Source organism: Triticum urartu, unplaced genomic scaffold (assembly GCF_056163025.1).
Source record: "Triticum urartu cultivar PI428250 unplaced genomic scaffold, HENAU_Tu73 scaffold2, whole genome shotgun sequence".
Classification (NCBI taxonomy): domain Eukaryota; kingdom Viridiplantae; phylum Streptophyta; class Magnoliopsida; order Poales; family Poaceae; genus Triticum; species Triticum urartu.
Window position 1 is genome coordinate 11,302,211 of NW_028260368.1, and position 17,254 is coordinate 11,319,464.

Below are 17,254 nucleotides of genomic sequence, written 5' to 3' on the forward strand. Positions count from 1 at the left end.
TACTAATGGATAGGGCTTCGTTGCTAAGTGCTACAAGATCTAGTGCACTGGAACTCGTGGTTATGGACCCGAATCCTTTAGTATGGAACATTGTCTTTTCCAAGTAAAAACCCCTAGTATATGAAAGAATGAAAAGGTGCTTTCGTTCTTGTGGAATAAGAAGCCCTCGTACCTTAATGAAAGGAAAATCGTAATTTTTCGTTAGGTATTTGACCAAATAGGATCGTCCAGTTCCTACAGAACCTATCACTAAAATACCCGATAGGGCTAAGCGGAACGAAAAGGGTTTTCCATGAGATGGTAAATGAAAACGATTAGTCCCACACGAGGTTTGGGAATAAGTGATTGTCTGATAATGAGCAAGGAATATACGTCTTTCTGCTAAAGAGGATCTATTAAACTCATAATTCATTAGATCCTTGTTATCAATGCCAACTAGGTATCATAAGTAAATGGATCCCGGTTGTTCAATCCTTTGATAACCAAGGTCATTCTTTGCTAAAGAGAAATGATCACTATGAGTCAGACTCAATAGAATTGGATCCATTCCAAATAGCGAGAATTAGGATTCTTGATCCCTCTCAATCTCTCTTTCAATTCGAGGATCCAGAGAGGTGTTTTCATAGTCATCTCCGAATATTTGCCATCTCGGAATATTTTCGATTTCATTTTTCTATGATATGTCTTTCTATATGAAAATTGGTTATTTACGATGTACGATGATCCCTGTTAAGCATCCATGGCTGAATGGTTAAAGCGCCCAACTCATAATTGGTAAATTTGCGGGTTCAATTCCTGCTGGATGCACACGAACGGGAACATTCCATAAGTCTATTGGAACTGGCTCTCTATCCATGGAATCTCATCCATCATCCATACATAACGAATTGGTATGGTATATTCATACCATAACATAAGAACAATAAGAACTCGAATTCTTATCGATACTGGAACTCAGAGCATAGGAGGGAAAGTCGATTTATGGATGGAATCAAATACGCAGTATTTACAGAAAAAAGTCTTCGTTTATTGGGAAAGAATCAATATACTTTTAATGTCGAATCGGGATTCACTAAGACAGAAATAAAGCATTGGGTCGAACTCTTCTTTGGTGTTAAGGTGGTAGCTGTGAATAGCCATCGACTACCTGGAAAAGGTAGAAGAATAGGACCTATTCTGGGCCATACAATGCATTACAGACGTATGATCATTACCCTTCAACCGGGTTATTCTATTCCACTTCTAGATAGAGAAAAAAACTAAAGGAGAATACTTAATAATACGGCGAAACATTTATACAAAACACCTATCCCGAGCACACGCAAGGGAACCGTAGACAGGCAAGTGAAATCCAATCCACGAAATAATTTGATCCATGGACGGCACCGTTGTGGTAAAGGTCGTAATTCCAGAGGAATCATTACCGCAAGGCATAGAGGGGGAGGTCATAAGCGCCTATACCGTAAAATAGATTTTCGACGGAATCAAAAAGACATATCTGGTAGAATCGTAACCATAGAATACGACCCTAATCGAAATGCATACATTTGTCTCATACACTATGGGGATGGTGAGAAGAGATATATTTTACATCCCAGAGGGGCTATAATTGGAGATACTATTGTTTCTGGTACAAAAGTTCCTATATCAATGGGAAATGCCCTACCTTTGAGTGCGGTTTGAACTATTGATTTACGTAATTGGAAGTAACCAATTAGGTTTACGACGAAACCTAGAAATCGATCACTGATCCAATTTGACTACCTCTACGGGATAGACCTCAACAGAAAACTGTTGAGTAACGGCAGCAAGTGATTGAGTTCAGTAGTTCCTCATAGAAAATTATTGGCTCTAGAGATATGGTAATATGGAGAAGACAAAATTGTTTGAAGCACGCACAGAACCGGAAGCGCCCCTTGTTTCAAAGAGAGGAGGACGGGTTATTCACATTTAATTTGATGGTCAGAGGCAAATTGAAAGCTAAGCAGTGGTAATTAAGACCCCCGGGGGAAAATAGGGATGTCTCCTACGTTACCCATAATATGTGGAAGTATCGACGTAATTTCATAGAGTCATTCGATCTGAATGCTACATGAAGAACATAAGCCAGATGACGGAACGCAGAGACCTAGGATGTAGAAGATCATAACATGAGCGATTCGGCAGATTTGGATTCCTTTCCTATATATCCACTCATGTGGTACTTCATCATATGATTCATATAAGATCCATCTGTCTAGAGATCGTCATATACATCTAGAAAGCCGTATGCTTTGGAAGAAGCTTGTACAGTTTGGGAAGGGGTTTTTTGAGAGAAAAGAAGAATCTACTTCAACCGATATGCCCTTAGGCACGGCCATGCATAACATAGAAATCACACGTGGAAGGGGTGGGCAATTAGCTAGAGCAGCAGGTGCTGTAGCGAAACTCATTGCAAAAGAGGGTAAATCGGCCACTTTAAGATTACCATCTGGGGAGGTCCGTTTAGTATCCCAAAACTGCTTAGCAACAGTCGGACAAGTGGGTAATGTTGGGGTGAACCAAAAAAGTTTGGGTAGAGCCGGATCTAAGTGTTGGCTAGGTAAACGCCCCGTAGTAAGAGGGGTAGTTATGAACCCTGTGGACCACCCCCATGGGGGCGGTGAAGGGAAAGCTCCCATTGGTAGAAAAAAACCCACAACCCCTTGGGGTTATCCTGCGCTTGGAAGAAGAACTAGGAAAAGGAAAAAATATAGCGATAGTTTTATTCTTCGTCGCCGTAAGTAAATACGTAACTAGGAATATGGAAAATTGCATTTTTGGAATTTGCAATAATGCGATGGGCGAACGACGGGAATTGAACCCGCGCATGGTGGATTCACAATCCACTGCCTTGATCCACTTGGCTACATCCGCCCCTTATCCAGCTAAAGGATTTTTTTCTTTTTTCCATTGATCATTATTCTATTTATTCTGACCTCCGTACTTCGATCGAGATATTGGACATAGAATGCCACTCTTTAAAAAGGAAAAAAGGAGTAATCAGCTGTGACACGAAAAAAAACGAATCCTTTTGTAGCTCATCATTTATTGGCAAAGATAGAAAAGGTCAATATGAAGGAGGAGAAAGAAACAATAGTAACGTGGTCCCGGGCATCTAGCATTCTACCCACAATGGTTGGCCATACAATCGCGATTCATAATGGAAAGGAACATATACCTATTTACATAACAAATCCTATGGTAGGTCGCAAATTGGGGGAATTCGTGCCTACTCGGCATTTCACGAGTTATGAAAATGCAAGAAAGGATACTAAATCTCGTCGTTAACTGAATTCTGAATAGAAAGATTAAGAAGAAAAAAAGATTCAAAATAAAGACAGAAATACCCAATATCTTGCTAGAACAAGATATTGGGTATTTCTGTCTTCAAAAATTCTTATATGTTAGCAGAAAAACCTTATCCATTAATAGATGGAACTTCAACAGCAGCTAAGTCTAGAGGGAAGTTGTGAGCATTACGTTCGTGCATTACTTCCATACCAAGGTTAGCACGGTTGATGATATCAGCCCAAGTATTAATAACGCGACCTTGACTATCAACTACAGATTGGTTGAAATTGAAACCATTTAGGTTGAAAGCCATAGTACTAATACCTAAAGCAGTGAACCAGATTCCTACTACAGGCCAAGCAGCCAAGAAGAAGTGTAAAGAACGAGAGTTGTTGAAACTAGCATATTGGAAGATTAATCGGCCAAAATAACCATGAGCAGCCACAATATTATAAGTTTCTTCCTCTTGACCAAATTTGTAACCCTCATTAGCGGATTCATTTTCAGTAGTTTCCCTGATCAAACTAGAGGTTACCAAGGAACCATGCATAGCACTGAATAGGGAACCGCCGAATACACCAGCTACACCTAACATGTGGAATGGATGCATAAGGATGTTGTGCTCTGCCTGGAATACAATCATAAAGTTGAAAGTACCAGAGATTCCTAAAGGCATACCATCAGAAAAGCTTCCTTGACCAATAGGGTAAATCAAGAAAACAGCAGTAGCAGCTGCAACAGGAGCTGAATATGCAACAGCAATCCAAGGACGCATACCCAGACGGAAACTAAGTTCCCACTCACGACCCATATAACAAGCTACACCAAGTAAGAAGTGTAGAACAATTAGCTCATAAGGACCACCATTGTATAACCACTCATCAACAGATGCAGCTTCCCAAATTGGGTAAAAGTGCAATCCGATCGCCGCAGAAGTAGGGATAATAGCACCAGAGATAATATTGTTTCCATAAAGTAAAGAACCAGAAACAGGCTCACGAATACCATCAATATCTACTGGAGGGGCAGCGATGAAGGCGATAATAAATACAGAAGTTGCGGTCAATAAGGTAGGGATCATCAAAACACCGAACCATCCGATGTAAAGACGATTTTCAGTGCTAGTTATCCAGTTGCAGAAGCGACCCCACAGGCTTGTACTTTCGCGTCTCTCTAAAATTGCAGTCATGGTAAGATCTTGGTTTATTCAAATTGCAAGGACTCCCAAGCACACGTATTAACTAGAATATAGATAATAGAAGGCTTGTTATTTAACAGTATAACATAGACTATATACCAATGTCAACCAAGTCAGCCCAAAGATTAGCTATCCATATAACTAAATTAACCAAACCAATAATTTTGTATTTGTAAATGAAGTGAGTCAAAGTGAAAAACTTTGATGGGTCTTTTCTATATGGGTTGCCCGGGACTCGAACCCGGAACTAGTCGGATGGAGTAGATAATTCTTCCTTGTTACAATAGAGAAAAATCCCTCCCCAAATCGTGCTTGCATTTTTCATTGCACACGACTTTCCCTATGTAGAAATAGCCAATTTCTATTCCAAAGAGGAAGTTCTACTAATTTTTTTAATTAGTAAGTTGATTCACCTACTCTTTATTATAATAAAAAGAACATTTCAGAATGAAAAATAGAAAAGTTTTTTCTTGATCATTTATCAACCCTTTCCTGTTTCTTAATTTCGTCTAATGATTAATTAAGAGGGTTGACCAGGTCATTGATACGTATAATATCCAAATACCAAATACGCTCAGTGTGTGATCCACAGAAAGAAAAAAGAGTTGTTTTGGTGAACATCAAAGAAAAAACTTGCTCTTCTTCCATAAAAAATTCTTCTAAAAATGCCGAACCCAATCGTTGCATAAAAGTTCGTACCGTGCTTTTATGTTTACGAGCTAAAGTTCTAGCACATGAAAGTCGAAGTATATACTTTAGTCGATACAAAGTCCGTTTTTTCGAAGATCCACTATGATAATGAAAAAGATTTCTACATATCCGACCAAATCGATCAAGAATATCCCAATCTGATAAATCTGTCCAAATGGGTTTACTAATAGGATGCCCCGATCCAGTACAAAATTGAGCTTTTGATAAGTATCCTATGAGGAGAGTAGCGGGGACTATGGTATCGAATTTTTTCATTCGAGTATCTATTAGAAATGAATTCTCCAGCATTTGATTCCTTACTAACAAAGAACTTTTTTGTACACTTGAAAGGTACCCCATAAAATCGAAGCAAGAGTTTGCTAATTGGTTTATATGGATTCTTCGCGGCTGAGTCCAAAAACAGAAATAATATTGCCAGAAATTGATAAGGTAGCATTTCCATTTCTTCTTCAAAAAAAAAGTGCCTTTTGATGCAAGAATTGCCTTTCCTTGATATCGAACATAATGCATAAGAGGATCCATAAAGAACCATAGGGTTTTCCGAGAAAAACCAGGGTACATTATCCCAAAATGTTCCATCTTCCTAGAAAAGTGGATTCGTTCCAGAAAAGTTCCAGAAGATGCTAATGGTAAGCAAGAAGATTGTTTACGAAGAAACAACAAAAAAAATTCATATTCTGATACATAAGAGTTATATAGGAATTGAAATAGTCTTTTATTTTCTTTTTGAAAAAAAAAAATGGATTTCATTGAAGTAATAAAACTATTCCAATTCGAATAATAGTTGAGAAAGAATCGCAATAAATGCAAAGATGGAACATCTTGGATACGGTATTGAAGGAGTTGAACCAGGATTTCCAAATGGATAGGATAGGGTATTTCTATATGTGATAGATAATCCAAATGCAAAAATTTGTCTTCTAAAAAGGGAAATATTGAATGAATAGAGCGTAAATTCTGAAACTTTGGTATTTCTTTTTCTTTCAGACAAAAAAATTCCCGTAGCGAGAATGGGATTTCCACAACGATCGCAAACCCTTCAGATAGAATCTGAGAATAAAACTCAGAATAAAAATAATTTTTGTAATCCAATAATCGATCTTGGTTAGGATGATTAACCGAGTTATCCAAAAAATTCTGCTGATACATTCGAATAATTAAACGTTTCACAAGTAGTGAACTAAATTTCTTGTTATTACAACTAACAACTATTTCCACAGGTTCAGAACCATTTAATCCATAATGGTGGGCAAATGCATAAATATATTCCTGAAAGAGAAGTGGGTAGACAAAGTATTGTTGACGAGATTTATGTTTTTCTGAATACCCTTCGAATTTTTCCATTTGTATTTCTACTTGAATCAGAGAGAAGAAGCATTTCTCGGTTTATCGAATGATGATACATAGTGCAATATGGTCAGAACAGGGTGTTGCATTTTTAATACAAACCCTGGAAAGAAAGGGAGTCTAATCCACAGATCTTTTTCTGCTCCTTTTCTACCCAATTAGTTTATGTTTGTTCTAATTAAAAAAAAAGAACAGAACAAGTTTTTTATTTTTGCAGGCCAATCGCTCTTTTGACTTTGGAATACAGCCTCTTTATCAATATACTGCTTCTTTTACACATTCAATCCATAACATCCCTTATTCAATCCATAATCAAGAATAATTAGGATTTCTAAAAAAAAAAAGAAAAAATAAAGGGTCCACTCATAGGAAAACCCAACCTTTCCCCGCATCCGGCACTAATCTATTTTTAACGTCTAATTAGAGCGGGGAATCATTCCAATTAGGAAGTTCAGCTCGTTGCTTTTTATTTTACCAGAATTGGAGCCAGGCTCTATCCATTTATTCATTAGACCCAGAAAATCGTAATTTTGGATTCCATTCAAAAAAGATTGATTTTATTACGACATGCTATTTTTTCCATTCATTACCTTTGAGGATCAGTCGTGGTCTTCTAGACTCTACCAAGAGTCTGGACGAATTTGTTGTTTCATCCAAATGTGTAAAAGATCATAGTCGCACTTAAAAGCCGAGTACTCTACCATTGAGTTAGCAACCCAGATAAAAAAAGGATCTTAGATACGATCGAAATCCAAAAATCAATGGAATTACACCGCGCGCTTCTGTCAAAACATTGAACTAGCAAGACATCAAAAGATTTTTTTTATCGACCATGAAAAACACTCAAATGCCAAAACGAACAGGTCCGGTGAAATTCCACTAAAGTAAAGTTAAAAAAAGAGCGACCCTAATCACGATGGCCAAATTCTCCTTATTTTTAGCGATTTTTATTAACAAAAAATATATATTATAAAAAATATATATTATATTGTATGAGAATACATGCAAGAGGAACACCCTTATCATTTGAGCGAAGTGTAGGCGGAAAAATTGAATATGGAGTGAGGATAAAGAGACCCATCTATCTACAAATTCTATTTGTTCAATAGACCTTTGTCAATGGAAATACAATGGTAAGAAAACAAATTAGATAGAAAAAGTAAATAAAATAGGGGCTTATGTTGGATTGGCACGATATAATATAAATCCAAATAGGATTAAAAAAGAGGTAAATTGTGTCTAAATAATTAGACAACTAGGAATACTAATAATCTTCTCCTATCCTATTTTTTGATTCATTTAGTTCTTCAATTAACTCAAAGTTCTTTCTTTTTCTTTAAAGAATTCTGCCTTCCTTAAAATATCATAAACAGTTCTTGTTGGTTGAGCACCCTTTTCAAGGAAATAGAGAATAGCTGGAACATTTAAACAAGTTTGATTCTTTATCGGATCATAAAAACCTACTTTTTGAAGATCTCTTCCTTCTCTTCGAGATCGAACATCAATTGCAACGATTCGATAGACAGCTTATTGGGATAGATGTAGATAAACAACGCCCCCCCCTAGAAACGTATATGAGGTTTTCTCCTCATACGGCTCGAGAAAATGATTCGAATTTCTGTCGATAATAATAGAAATTAGACTATGACGTGCATTAATTTCCTTACAGAAAAAACAAATTTCATTTATACTCATGACTCAAGTGGGCTAATTTTGCCTGACAAACTTCGAAGGCAAAATCCTTCCAAAATTTTTGAGTCGTCTTTAAACTCTTTTCTTTGTCTCATTTCGAACGAATTGACTTTTATTCCTTATTCTAATCCAACTCTGTTGTTGAGACAATTGAAAATTGTGTTTACTTGTTCTGGAATCCTTTATCTTTGATTTGTGAAATCCTTGGGTTTAGACATTACTTCGGGAATTCCTATTTTTTTCTTTCAAAAGAGTAGCAACATACCCTTTTTTCTTATTTCCTTCGATAAAGCATTTATCTCTTCTATAGAAATCTAATAAGAGGGATTGATTCTGATATACTTTTATTGGACTTTCTTCTTATTTTAACCTTTCGATTTATTTCTATATTAAGGATAGACTGACAAAGTTGGCCTAATTTATTAGTTTTCACTAACCCTAGATTCTTTCCCTTGATAAAAAAAATTCTGTCCTCTCGAGCTCCATCGTGTACTATGTTACTTAAACCCAGCGCAAATTTGGTTCGGAACGAATAGAACAGGCTATGTCGAGCCAAGAGCATTTTCATTACTATGGAAAATGATGGATAGCAAAATCCACAATCGATCATGTCCTTCAAGTCGCACGTTGCTTTCTACCACATCGTTTTAAACGAAGTTTTACCATAACAAACATTCCTCTTTTCATTGCAAAGTGGTATAGAGAATTGATCCAATATGGATGGAATCATGAATAGTCATTGGTTTAGTTTTTTTATACTAATTAAAACTTGCTATCTATGGAGCAATATGGATAAAAGAAAGTAAGTATTTATCCGGGAAGCCTCCGCCAAGATCCAATTTATTTAAACCCATATTAAAATTCTATCATATGAATGAAACATAGTTTGAAAAAGACGACTAAACAAGTTTGCTTAAAACTTATTTATTCTTAAATTTCCACCCTCAACGGATGGCTCGAGATGATCAATCTTGAAGTGAGAAAAGAAGGATTGACTCTTCCTCAATAAATAAACTATCAACCTCCAAAAAAGTTTAATTAATTTAATTACTAGAATTAGAATTCTAGTAGTAATATATTTTTTCAGTACCAAAAACAATTAACTATATAATAACTAAATAAACTATTCCAATGAAAAGATTGAAAGTTTTTGGTAGTTATAGAATTCTCGTACTTCTTCAACTCGAATACCAAAAGGAAGAAAAAAATATGACTAAGTGATTTTATAGTAGAGGCATATCCTGAATGTGCTTGATAGATCCCATTTTTTCATGAAAATAAAGATAGTCAATTTGACTGGACTTAAGACTTTATTATGTTTTCTGAGAAAGAATAAGATATCATTATTCTCTTTAATAAACTTTTGTCTCGTACGGAATACTATATGATTTCACCGTTTGTTTCATCAGAAACAATCTGGGACGGAAGGATTCGAACCTCCGAGTAACGGGACCAAAACCCGCTGCCTTACCACTTGGCCACGCCCCATTTCGGGTTTTATGCGACACTAATAAACACTAGTATGTTTATTTGTTATTCGTCAATACCATTTCAATTACATAAAAAAGGAGGGATATTCTCTTGCTAGTATTCTACACATGCGGATAATATAGAATCAAAAAAATGCATTGATCATTACATGGAATTCTATTAAGATATTATATGAAAGTCGAATTTATTCCACTCTCATTTGAGAGTGCGAATACAAGGAGGTATTTTGTGTTTGGGAAAGTCCGAAGAAAAAAGATTTTGAATCTGCCTTTTCCTTCTTTCCCTTAAAAAAATAACTCAAGAAAAATCCAATTATTTACTCTACAAGAATGAAATGCTTGTTATGCCTAATATACTTAGTTTAACCTGTATCTGTTTTAATTCTGTTCTTTATCCTACTAGTTTTTTCTTTGCCAAATTACCCGAAGCTTATGCTATTTTCAATCCAATCGTGGATATTATGCCTGTTATACCTCTATTCTTTTTTCTATTAGCCTTTGTTTGGCAAGCTGCTGTAAGTTTTCGATGAAATCTTTAGTACTCTGTATGCCAAATTGAATGATGTGTTCATTCCAAAAAAATTTTAAAATGGGTAAAAGCCGAGAAGTTTTATATTTTTATATTATGAACCTTCGATTCTAAAATTTAAATTCTTCTACATTGAATGGGTAGCTACAGCAATAAATTTGGATCAGCCTTTCTACTCCCCTGCACCTAGGTTGAGCAGGTACCTAAAGGTACCTACACAATACCTAACCACCTAACCCTATTTTTGCTATTGATAAGAGTGCTTATTATAAAAGAATTCTTGCAATTTTTTTCAAGAATTCTTTTTTGCATTTTTAGGTATAAAAAAAAACCATCCTAGTGGATCCGTGTGGTAAGGAAAAACTGGTAATCTATTCCTTAAAAAAAAATCTTGGAGATTATGTAATGCTTACTCTCAAACTTTTTGTTTATACAGTAGTGATATTCTTTGTTTCACTCTTTATCTTTGGATTCTTATCTAATGACCCAGGACGGAATCCTGGACGCGAGGAGTAAAAATTCAGTTTTTTTTTTTCTTATTGGATTTGTTTCGTACATTTATCTATGAGAAAATCCGGGGGTCAGAATTCTTTCCAATTCGAAAGTCCCAAATGATCCAAGGGAGCGGAAAGAGAGGGATTCGAACCCTCGGTACAAAAAAATTGTACAACGGATTAGCAATCCGCCGCTTTAGTCCACTCAGCCATCTCTCCACGTTCCAAAGCGAAAGGTTTCCGTGATATGATATAGGCAAGAAATAAGAAATAACGGTTGCAAAAAACCCCTTTTTTTTCTTTCAAAAGTCTATAAAAATTATATTGCCAATTCCATTTTAATTATATTCTTTTTTCTTAATGTTAATAAAAAAAGAAGAAAATTCTTGTTTTTTCTTTCTAAAAATCGATATTGGCCGAGAGACAATCAAATAGATTTTCTCTTTAGCGGGCATTTCCATATAGGACTTGTTATAATTATAATAAAACAAGCAGGTTATATAAAAAAAAACGCTTTTTTTGTCGATTATTTATCAAGAAAGCAAAAAGGGTTCTTATCAAATCCACCATAAAATTGGAAAGAAGCATAAAGTAAGTAGACCTGACTCCTTTAATGATGCCTCTATCCGCTATTCTGATATATAAATTCGATGTAGATGAAATTGTATAAGCGAATTTTTTTTATTTCCTTAGACTTAGACCGCGCAAGACAAGAATTTTTCGCTATTTACGATTTCATATTCTTGTTACTAGATGTTCTATAGGAATAAGAAGAAATCGCAACTCCTTTGCGCTACACATAAAATTGGATTTCGAAGGTCCATTTTTTTTTTTCAGAATCCTCTATTATTTTAGTTCTTCCACCCATGCAATAGAGAGGGAATGGGAAAAGAAGGGTTACTTTTATTTGCATTTTTCCCTTAAAAGATAGACTTTGAAATAGGAGTCTTGGAATAATGCTGAATTCAAAGGTTTATTTCTTTCTATAGTATAAGAAAAACAATTTATTTCTATTTCTATAGTATAAGAAAAACAAATAAATAGTATAAGAAAAACAAATCGAATCAAATTCATGGATTTACCACGACCTCGGTTGTGACTGTGACTCCATAGATAAAAATGGGAAATTTCTCTCTTCGAGACCATTGAAAAAGGGCATTGAACGAGAAAGAAATCGTCCACAGATAATAAAACTATCATATGCCTTGGAAAGTGATATGAGGTGCTCGGAAATGGTTGAAGTAATTGAATAGGAGGATCACTATGACTATAGCCCTTGGTAGAATTCCTAAAGAAGAAAATGATCTATTTGATACTATGGATGACTGGTTACGAAGGGACCGTTTCGTTTTTGTAGGATGGTCTGGCCTATTGCTCTTTCCTTGTGCTTATTTCGCTTTAGGGGGTTGGTTTACAGGGACAACTTTTGTAACTTCTTGGTATACCCATGGATTGGCTAGTTCCTATTTGGAAGGTTGTAATTTCTTAACCGCAGCAGTTTCTACCCCTGCCAATAGTTTAGCACACTCTTTGTTGCTACTATGGGGGCCCGAAGCACAAGGAGATTTTACTCGTTGGTGTCAATTAGGCGGTCTATGGACTTTTGTAGCTCTCCACGGGGCTTTTGCACTAATAGGTTTCATGTTACGCCAATTTGAACTTGCTCGGTCTGTTCAATTGCGGCCTTATAATGCAATCTCATTCTCTGGTCCAATTGCTGTTTTTGTTTCTGTATTCCTTATTTATCCACTGGGGCAATCTGGTTGGTTCTTTGCGCCGAGTTTTGGCGTAGCAGCGATATTTCGATTCATCCTTTTCTTCCAAGGATTTCATAATTGGACGTTGAACCCATTTCATATGATGGGAGTTGCCGGAGTATTAGGTGCGGCTCTGCTATGCGCTATTCATGGAGCGACCGTAGAAAACACTCTATTTGAGGACGGTGATGGTGCAAATACCTTCCGTGCTTTTAACCCAACTCAAGCTGAAGAAACTTATTCAATGGTCACTGCTAACCGCTTTTGGTCCCAAATCTTTGGTGTTGCTTTTTCCAATAAACGTTGGTTACATTTCTTTATGCTATTTGTACCCGTCACCGGTTTATGGATGAGTGCTATTGGCGTAGTTGGCTTGGCTCTGAACTTACGTGCCTATGACTTTGTTTCCCAGGAAATCCGTGCAGCGGAAGATCCTGAATTTGAGACTTTCTACACCAAAAATATTCTTTTAAACGAGGGTATTCGTGCGTGGATGGCAGCTCAGGATCAGCCTCATGAAAATCTTATATTCCCTGAGGAGGTTCTACCACGTGGAAACGCTCTTTAATGGAACTTTCGTTTTAGCTGGTCGTGACCAAGAAACCACCGGCTTTGCTTGGTGGGCTGGGAATGCCAGACTTATCAATTTGTCCGGTAAACTGCTTGGAGCTCATGTAGCTCATGCCGGATTAATCGTATTCTGGGCCGGAGCAATGAACCTATTTGAAGTGGCCCATTTCGTACCAGAAAAGCCCATGTATGAACAAGGGTTGATTTTACTTCCACACTTAGCTACTCTAGGTTGGGGAGTAGGGCCAGGGGGGGAAGTTCTAGATACTTTTCCGTACTTTGTATCTGGCGTACTTCACCTAATTTCCTCCGCAGTCTTAGGCTTCGGTGGCATTTATCACGCGCTTCTGGGACCCGAGACTCTTGAGGAATCTTTTCCATTCTTTGGTTATGTCTGGAAAGATAGAAATAAAATGACTACAATTTTGGGTATTCACTTAATTTTGTTAGGTCTAGGTGCTTTTCTTCTAGTACTCAAGGCTCTTTATTTTGGCGGTGTATATGATACCTGGGCCCCTGGGGGGGGAGATGTAAGAAAAATTACCAATTTGACCCTTAGTCCCAGTGTTATATTTGGTTATTTACTAAAATCTCCTTTTGGTGGAGAAGGGTGGATTGTTAGTGTAGATGATTTAGAAGATATAATTGGTGGGCATGTATGGTTGGGTTTTATTTGTGTATTTGGCGGAATTTGGCATATTTTAACCAAACCCTTCGCATGGGCTCGCCGTGCATTTGTATGGTCTGGAGAAGCTTACTTGTCTTATAGTTTAGCTGCTTTATCTGTCTTTGGTTTTATCGCTTGTTGTTTTGTATGGTTCAATAATACAGCTTATCCGAGTGAGTTTTATGGACCCACCGGGCCAGAAGCTTCTCAAGCTCAAGCATTTACTTTTCTAGTTAGAGACCAGCGTCTTGGAGCTAATGTGGGATCCGCTCAAGGACCCACAGGTTTAGGTAAATATCTAATGCGTTCCCCAACTGGGGAGGTTATCTTTGGAGGGGAAACTATGCGTTTTTGGGACCTTCGTGCTCCATGGTTAGAACCTCTAAGGGGCCCCAACGGTTTGGACTTGAGTAGGTTGAAAAAAGACATACAACCTTGGCAAGAACGACGCTCAGCAGAATATATGACCCACGCTCCTTTAGGCTCTTTAAATTCCGTGGGTGGCGTAGCTACCGAGATCAATGCAGTTAATTATGTCTCTCCTAGAAGTTGGTTATCAACTTCTCATTTTGTTCTAGGATTCTTCTTTTTTGTGGGCCATTTATGGCATGCAGGAAGAGCCCGAGCTGCTGCAGCAGGTTTTGAAAAGGGAATCGATCGTGATTTGGAACCTGTTCTTTACATGAACCCTCTTAACTAAGATTTTCTTATTTATACCTGTTCTACTTTTTTTCTGTTCTGGCTCGGTTATTCCATCTAGCCGAGCCATTCATTCCTTTTTATGAAAGAAAGATAAGGGACAGAAAAAAAAAATAAATAAAAATGAAAGAAACAAACGTATTCAATAAGCAAAAGGAGAGAGAGGGATTCGAACCCTCGATAGTTCCTAGAACTATACCGGTTTTCAAGACCGGAGCTATCAACCACTCAGCCATCTCTCCACAGCCTAATCCTTATTTTACTCCTACAAATAGAACATAGCCATATAAAAAATAAAAAGATTTATTAGCCTCTAGAAAGATATCAGATACAAGTTCCTTTTCGATATATCTCTGTATACTGTATACACGGATACAGGATCCGCTATACCCGCTTGTGAAATAAAGAGTAAATAATCTCTTCTCACCCCCATATCCAAATAAAAAAGCGGTTTAAGTAATAAATTTGAATTAAAGAGAAGAATCAATGGATTCATGATTAAACCCCTCCTACTTCTTGTATTTTTTTACAATTTTGGTTTAAGTGAGGGATCAAATATGTAGTCAACTTTATTTGATGGTAGCTTGGAGGATTAGAAATATGACTATTGCTTTCCAATTAGCTGTTTTTGCATTAATTGCGACTTCCTCAGTCTTAGTAATTAGTGTACCCCTTGTATTTGCTTCTCCTGATGGTTGGTCAAATAATAAAAATGTTGTATTTTCCGGTACATCATTATGGATTGGACTAGTCTTTCTCGTAGCTATTCTGAATTCTCTCATTTCTTAAATGAAATTTGGTTAATATTTATTAACCCCATAAAAAAGAAATAATAAAGGCCATTTCTTCTAAAAAATTAGAATAGTGAGACGTATTAAAACGCAATTTGCGTTCCGAATTGCTAGCTCTTCTCTTTCAGTATTATGAAATTCCATTCCCATTAGAATATTCATTGACAGATAATAAAAAAAGGAAAACTCTAATATAATAGAAAATGAAATGAAACGGTCGACCCAGACATAGAAGGTCGACCCAGGCGGATATACGCTATAAAATATATACCGTAGCGAGCGTAGTTCAATGGTAAAATATCTCCTTGCCAAGGAGAAGATACGGGTTCGATTCCCGCCGCTCGCCCGCTTAATTTATCAAAGTACTATGATAAAAAGTTTAGTCTAGTTAACTGTTTAACTACTTATATTAAATTAAGTATTAATTAGGTGTTAGTCTAGTGCCGTATCCCTTACTATCTTACCCTTCCTTTGCATCCCACTCAAAAAAAGAGGGCGCTCCAGAGGCAGAAATAGAACTCGCCAACAGAGCTCCAAAAATTGGGTATTAACTGAGACAAACAACGGGCAAACTTTTTTTAAAGGGAAGGGAGAGGTAGACTGTCCCTTTCGTTTCATTTTTATTTTCTGCAGGGTAGGGAGAGGCCTTGCGCCTTCTTTTTTTGAAGGCAAGTGACTTCGCAAACTGCTCAATTTTGCCCTCTAGGGCCGGGAACTAATGAATAAAAAAGGGTTGGATACGCCCCTCTACCATACATATCTAGAGAAATAGAATAGTCCTTTTATACAGACTGCTAAGTGCGGAGACGGGAATCGAACCCGTGACCTCAAGGTTATGAGCCTCGTGAGCTACCAAACTGCTCTACTCCGCTCTGGAGTACCAGAAACTGGTGGACAAAAAAGGCTTGAATACAAGCCTCTAACATGTCTAGACAAATAGAATACTCCTTTTATACAGAATGGAGCGGGTAGCGGGAATCGAACCCGCATCGTTAGCTTGGAAGGCTAGGGGTTATAGTCGACGTTGGTTGATTATTTTTAACGTCTCTAATTCAAAACCGAACATGAAATTTTGATTTCATTCGGCTCCTTTATGGATATTCTCACCACTTAACATCTATGTCAGCTTTTCTATTTGAATGGAACCAAAGCTCTCCGCTTTCTAGATGATCCTTATAGAGTAGGAGATAGAAATTCTATCTAAATTCATCTAATCTACTTACTTCGTTCCCTAATTTCATTCAAGAGATCCTGAGGAAAAGAATTGGGTTTCCACCGAGCTGAAACAATATGCGGATGGTTCTAGTAAACCAAAACTATCGTTTTTTAGCTATTTGGCTTCCTTATTCCTTATTTTAAGAAGATTTAGTTACGATTGGAAATCAACTTTTTTGTATCTTCATCCATAGATCCTTTACTCATATTTTCAAAATTGGAATACTTAATCCAATGCAAAATTATGCTTCGCGACTCTGTACTCATAATCCTATTTTTATTTTGGATGCAATTTAAATTAGTCTTTGGATACAAATCGCCAGAATGTATATTCTTCCTCAATATGCTATTGAGAGGAAAAGGATTTAATCCTTTATAAGAACTAAAGTTTTCATCGGAATATAAAAATAAAAAACTTAAGGATGCCTTAAGTATATCATTTCAAATTCAGTTATTAATAGAACGAATCACACTTTTACCACTAAACTATACCCGCTACATTGTAGATTATGGTATAAATGGTACCCTTTGTCAAGGATAGCCATTTGACAAGAAGGCTAATTCCCCCTTATTGAATCAGATGGAGAAGGTTCATGACACTGAGCCGTTGGTACTTCTACTTCGATCGCTCGCCTTTACTTTAGGATTTAGATAGCCCCTCTGGTCTGTAAAAAAAATCTTTTCTTACCATGCTAATAGCGCCTGAACCAAATGTATTTATTTTGATTAGGATCCTATTCTACGGTTACGACTACAATAATAATTATTTACTTTGCAAGGAC

The 17,254-nt window shown here is 36.7% G+C and overlaps 4 non-coding genes across 4 annotated transcripts; 1 reads left to right on the plus strand and 3 right to left on the minus strand.

The window, feature by feature from the left end:
• Positions 1-10,904: 10,904 nt before the first annotated feature.
• On the minus strand, positions 10,905-10,992 carry TRNAS-GCU (transfer RNA serine (anticodon GCU)). The gene has a single exon. It is a non-coding gene; the product is annotated as a tRNA-Ser (tRNA).
• A 3,628-nt stretch (positions 10,993-14,620) lies between these two features.
• On the minus strand, positions 14,621-14,708 carry TRNAS-UGA (transfer RNA serine (anticodon UGA)). The gene has a single exon. It is a non-coding gene; the product is annotated as a tRNA-Ser (tRNA).
• Positions 14,709-15,532: 824 nt separating this feature from the next.
• Positions 15,533-15,603, plus strand: TRNAG-GCC (transfer RNA glycine (anticodon GCC)). Its single transcript has one exon. It is a non-coding gene; the product is annotated as a tRNA-Gly (tRNA).
• Positions 15,604-16,055: 452 nt separating this feature from the next.
• On the minus strand, positions 16,056-16,129 carry TRNAM-CAU (transfer RNA methionine (anticodon CAU)). The gene has a single exon. It is a non-coding gene; the product is annotated as a tRNA-Met (tRNA).
• Positions 16,130-17,254: the final 1,125 nt, after the last annotated feature.